Below are 6,607 nucleotides of genomic sequence, written 5' to 3' on the forward strand. Positions count from 1 at the left end.
CTGCTAACTGAGCTCTTCCTGCTACAGCTGTTCACAGCATTTGTTTTTGTATTGTGATTTGACAGATCTCTGGGTTTCTGATCAAAGAAACTTTTAAGGACAAATATAATCTTGTAGCTCTTCCAATGAAAAGTGGTTGTTTTTTGTCTTGTTTTGTGTTTTTGATTTAAGAACTTGTAGTTCAGCTCGACCTTGTTGGCCTCTCTTACTAGACTTTCTCAAGACTCTGCTGCAGCAGTTATGCTAGTGTGATACTTTAGCACACCCTAGAAAGAGGAGTCCAGCCTACAGGAAAGATTAAGAGCAGGAGACAGAAAAATCACGTTCTCGGAACCATAGAATCAGTACTTGCAGTCAAAATTTGTTTCACTTCTGGCTGCACTCTTACTGCTTCAAATGATAGCAGATTAGCAGGCTTTTTTCATGTTAAAAGAAAATGGCTCTGACAGAACAGATCCATTTCCATAGTAGCAAAGAATGATGGTGACTGATTTATTGGGGAAAACAGGTAGAGAAAATTGACAATTATTTCACTGGAGAAGGCAAGAGACCTTTTTTGAGAATTTTTTTGGGCAGTAGAGGAGAATACAAGAAGCATCTGGTATTGGCATCTTGCTGGTTGGAGGTAGGACACCACAAACAGTCTTACAGGCACAGTATGTTTCTTGCAGTTGATGTTCCTTTGGGAGAAAATGGCTTGACTTCTAATATTGGAACATAATACACAAGCCTGCCTGGCTGGAATAACTTTTTATATGATGCTCTGTAACTCGGTCTTTGTTTCTCCCTGGGGAGGGGGAGGCAGGATCTCTCTTCTTGCTGAGCTCATGAGACTGACACGAGTGCATACTGTAACATTTGTGCAGAGTTGTGAAATCTGGGGCACAGGAAACTACGTTATTCAAAACAGGAAAAGAAAATCCTGTATTTGGATTTTTAATCTGTAGTCACTATGTTGAAGATATGACTAGAAATCTGGAGTCTATTGCTTAATTGGGGCACAGAACAGTTGACTCAGTACAGATGGTTTTATCTTTCTAATGACTTAATACTCCCCTAGTTTGTCATCTGTAAACTCTGTCAGTAACTATTTGTCATACCTCCCTCTGCCTTGTCCTTGGTCACTTAAAAAGTACAGAGCCCTGCCTTATTCTCGCAGGACCTTGCTTATTTAAGCTTAAAGGCAACTCTTAAAACTCTTTCATAGGCAATGTTGCTCTTGCATTTTAATTTGTTAAAATGTATGGTACAGGACCACTCGTACAAACATCTGCAAAACTACATCTTTTTTCCAAATTCTTAAGCAAAAAAAAGTAATCAAGCTGAATATACAGTCTAGCTTTTCTGAACTGAAATAAGCCTGATAACAAGCCAGCTGTGATAGCTGCTCATAAGAGCAGCTGAACTGAATCAGACTAAATATCTACCTTCTGCAGCATCCTGTCTCCAACTGTGGCCAAAACAAGTTGTTGAAGATGAGTAAGTTGAGCATTGCAGTGGTGTGTTCTTGAAATATTCCGACAGCAGTTTAAAGGTCTTTCGTGTTTAACAGCCATCAGTCAACCCTTTCTTGTTCAGTTACCTTGTGAATCTGTGGCATTCCAAGGGAATGATTTTTCATAATCACACGTTTTGTGAAGAATCACTGTCTCTCTTACTTGTTTTGGCCTTGTCTTCTGCTAGATTCATTTGATGCTCCTGGTTTTTACAGTGGAGGAGATAGCAACTGGTCTATTTCCAGTCACGCTTTCCAAGCTGCTCTAGATTTGGTAAACTTCTGGCCTAGCTCCCTGCACTGGTGTCTGGTCAAGGAAAGTCTTAGCCTATTTAATTGCTGCCTGTAGAAATTATTCCCATGCCATTGATCATCCTAGTCGCTCTACTATAAATCTTTTTTAGGGTACAGAGGAAGGCACGGACCAGAACTCTTTGTGCAGGATTGAATGCAAAAAGTTCATGGAATGTGTCTCTTATTGTTTATTTTGTTTGTCATTCTGTTTTCTTTTGAATTATATTGACCTCAGTATGAAAAAGCTTGGAATTACAATAGATGGAAAACCTGAGCAGCAATGATCAGCAAAGAGTTTTGAATTTTACCTATTGTTCCTTACCTATGTTGTCCTGTTTTCCCTCTAAAACATGGACATAACACTTTATTTTTTTCACCCAGCCCCTTTGGAACTTTTAATGAAGGCCTGACTATACCAGAATAGAATGAACTGCACAATAAAAGCTCAAGTCATGGGACAACATGTTGTGATACAAAGGCAAAATGCTAACTAAGGTGTTTTCCATTTTCTGGGTTCAGTCCAGTGGCACAGATAATATCACTGCTGACTAGGCAAGATGTATCTGCGGGTTTGGTCTAAGAGCACTGTTACATAGCTGATGGAAATTGAAAATTATTTGGGGATAACATAAGCCTCTTGCTGTAGTTCCAACAGAAAGCCAATGATTATGCTGCTGAGGAAGTAGGAGGAGGAAGCTGATAGTCCTTCAAGAAACTTACTCCACTCCCTAGAGCTGGTTGTGGTGACTTGAGCCTGTTTATGCTGCACCTGACACTGGGAGAATACTCCTGTTCTTTTCCTGAAGCATTTTGTTTGTAGCATGGCATGTTCTCTCCTGGCTTTAAGAGATGGCCTTGGTCTTTTCAAGTCTATGAAATGCTAGACCTGTGGCCTCTTGCACATCTGCTCCTTGTGCTAGACATCCATCCAGCCTGGGGATTAGTAACTAACATGCTCCACGGGCTGCTGAAAGTATGTGGAGACAGACTGTCACTGCATGTACCTTGAGGCTACCCAGATAGCAGCATGCAGTTGAGTTAGTCACAGCCACAGAAAAGGGAGTGGGTTAAATGGCTGTCAGTATACACTTGCTTATTAACACAGGGTTCAGATGAAGATGAAGATTAGAAAGTTTCCAGCACTTCTCAGTGTGTGGCAATACCTCTGCTGCAGGTCACTGCATTGACAGAACAAATAAAACTTTAGAAGACAGTTGCAGCTTGTCCATTCCTCTCTTCTGCTGCAGTGGTTTGACCAACAAAACGCTTGCTCTTCTTTAGTCAACTGAATTTACAATAGTGGTAAAACAAGCCCAAGTCTCTACCCTAGCCTGTCGCGGCAATTTTTATTTTCTTGTAAAGCAAAGTCTGAACTTTGCCAAAAACAAACCCCAAAAACTACAAAAGATGCTGAAAGATTTTTGGAGTCCTCAAAACTGAATACAGGGGAGATCATGCTTAGTCGTTTCTTATCTATAGATAGCAGATGCAATTAGAGCAATGCCCTTGCAGGACATATATTGGGGTAGGTGAAGTGGTGAAGCTATGGCAGTGTGCTTCTCAAGCAGCTTACAGCAGCAGGCTTACTGCCATCATAGGCTGCTGAGATTGCTGTGAGGCAGCAATGGTCTGCTGGAAAGGTGCATGCTGTCTTTAAGTCATATGGCTCTAGCTCTGCTGCAAAATAGAAGGTACTTCATTTTGCAGTAACTGACATCACCCAAACTTTTCTCTTTTTACCTTTACTAAAGTTGCTGCAGCTGAAAAAAATCCATTGTCTCTAAACAAACGCACAATCTCTGGCTTCTAACTTGTTTTGAATTTTTTACTATTATATGGCTACTGTGATCATCTAGTCCAACTTCCTGCCTACCACCGTCTATAAACATCCTGTAAATAACTTCAAGTCTGATAGCTGTGATTAAATTGGAATGTTGTTAGAAAATTCCTATGAAGTAGAGAATATTTCAAGATAGGCTGTATGCCACAGCCTTAAGTGGATATTGCTCCTGCTGCTGTAGATGGTCATGACTACAGTCTGAATGCCTAGAAGCACAGCACCTCCCATGTAGCTCATTTTCTAACTGTAGCTATGATGATGTCCTGTAACTGACCTTTTCAATTTAGCATGTTCAGGGAGAGAAAAAAAGAGAGCACCTATACCAGGCACCTTCCTGTCCATACCACTGCACTGTAACTGTTTGGTGTTGATTGCTGATAGGCTTTTCAGACCTCTTTCTTTAGAAGGGCTGCTGTAGGAAATCCAATTTGACAGAATTGCTTTGCCATTTCTAGGGCACCTGTTACTCAAACATCTTGCAAAAGTCTGAAGTAGCTCAAAGATACGTCATCATTTCCTTTATAGACTTAATAACCTCAACTACAAAGAAAATCAGTTGGAAAAGGATATCCATGAAGTGTGTGTCCTAGCCCTGAACCTTAATTACACAATCATCCTTCCTCTCTGCAGGCAGTGCTGATTCACATTGTTCTTCTGCTGGGCTGGAAGAGCCTAAAGCAATTATAGGAGTTTTGAGTCAGGTGTTAGAGTTCAAGAGCAAGAAGTCTTGATTAACAGACACTTCATTAAAACTCCAGCAGATGCACAGGCTGTGGTAGCACTGACTTTCTTTACTAGAGAAAACAACATCCAGTGGCATCCTTTGAGTCAAAACACAAGCAGACAGTATCTAAGGAGCAGTACAAGAGAGTGAAAATCTACTGTTGGCTTCTATGAAGCTGCCCAGCTTTTCTGCTTGTTAAATAAGGCAGTTGCCAAACAAAATAATTCCTCCGTGTCTCTTTTATCAGGCTTCGGATTTGCTGGGAGAGATTCACAGTCTTAACTGCAGCCATTCTACTGATAAAGGCAGTATTTATATACTCTTGTAGAGATGATAAACCAAACATACAAATCTCCTACTAGTTTATTAGTTTTTAGCAGTTCATAAATAGGAAACCTCGTTAAGAAAACAGCTCCTGTAACATAATTCAGCGGTGTCCTCTAAAGAGCTTTCAGTCTGTTACGCTGAAATTACCGAACTAAGAATCTCAAGCAGCATATTGTCTTATCTCATAAAGATCTTCTGATGTTAAATGGATTGTCTTATATTGACAACTAAAAGATAGCGTATGTTTTGACCTTTTCTCCAAAAATACAACCACTAGGAGAATCTAAATTTCTCTAAAAGTTGTCAGGATTTATATTTATGACAAAGACTGCTTTTCACAAATCCCAAAGATTCAGGTTTATTAAACTTCTTCAGGTTTATTAAACTTTATTAACTATCATTACTAAATGATAAGAGAATATATATTTTGCTACAACTGAGAATTTTGCTACAAGAGCAGAGCAAAGATAAAGATAAAGGACTGATATAACTGGTTGATAATAAGGGAAGCAAACGCATGCATGCTCAAAGATTACTCTTCAGAATGCCTATGAGCTACCTTCTCCCGTCTTGTAATACATATCCCACTTACGTTGTGATTTAATACACATGAAGTGTTACAAATTGCTTGAAACAATAATATACGGTCCTGATCCCTGGAGGATCTGAAGATGACGCCTACGTTAGTCTTCCAAAAAAGGATAGTCCTTGTGATTTTTGCATCTAGAAAAAGAGAGTGTGATTAAAATATTTTAAAGATTTAGTCTTAAGGCTAAGAAGAAAAAGCTTTTTTCCCCTGACAAAAGCTCTGCAGAACTAAAACTGTGAACTACAGTAAAATCTCTAACGTGAGTCTGCTTAGTTTACACAGGGCAGTGGAAGTTAATGCTCTGTAACCTTCGCATATACCAGTGACCTTGTTCTCAAAAGATAATGTATCTTTTGCTTAGCTGAAATCACCAAACTTCCCTGCGATATTAAACCGCTCTCTTGTGAACTCCTATGCGATTAGATAAGTGGGTAACCTGGGAAAACAGAATAAATTGCAGATCTTGGTAAGTCTGTATCTAGCCATTCTATTATCTAGATGCTGCCTTAATAACGTTGGCATAAATACATAGGCACAGCTTTTCACTTCAAAAAAACTTACAACTCTCATTCGTAAAATGGAGTTTATTTACACTGACTGTCTCTCATAAAAAGTAGCCAAAAAAACCAAAACAAAAAAATGCCACCTATTTATTTTGGAGTTTCTAGCTGATTTTGATTTTCAGACAGCAGTTTGGTATGCATCCGTTATAAGGTATCTTAACATGCAACGTACCTGCAAAAATCCCAGTGCTACCAACCTGTACAAGACAGGCAGTGCTCTAATAAACCCTAGTGTTGGATTCCAGCAGATACGGATGTGACCAGGTATTGGCTAAGGTTCCCTCTCTTTTTATTTAAGTGGGGCTATCCTCTTAACTGTCTGTTAAGAGGATATCCAATGATAAGCCAATCTTGCTAAAACATGGAGGAGGAGGAGGAGGAGGGAGGTACTTACTCAATGCACAGATGTGATACGCTTCTTGAGAGCAAGGAAGTTTTCCGTCTCCTCTTGAGCCAACTCAAACACCTGAATAAAGGTCCCAAATAGCTGGGTTACTTCAGTTTGCAAAAAGACAAGTGTAAGTTCATTTGCAGAAAGAATACCAAAAACAGAAGTAGAAAAGCGTTGTATCTGTTGAAGCGCTAGGAGGTGTGCAATGGATGTGTGGTGAACAATGAAAAAAATGTCATAAAGTTAACAGCGCTGGTGGGGTCTAATTGCATCATATTTGTATCACAAGGTGGAAAAGTTAATATCTCTTACTTGACATGTTCTAATGAAGGCGACTCGGCTCCTTACTTTTAAAGTAACTTTTTGCATTCGTAAAGGAATAAC

The sequence above is a fragment of the Pygoscelis adeliae genome, unplaced genomic scaffold (assembly GCF_000699105.1).
Source record: "Pygoscelis adeliae isolate BGI_AS28 unplaced genomic scaffold, ASM69910v1 Scaffold38, whole genome shotgun sequence".
Taxonomy (NCBI): domain Eukaryota; kingdom Metazoa; phylum Chordata; class Aves; order Sphenisciformes; family Spheniscidae; genus Pygoscelis; species Pygoscelis adeliae.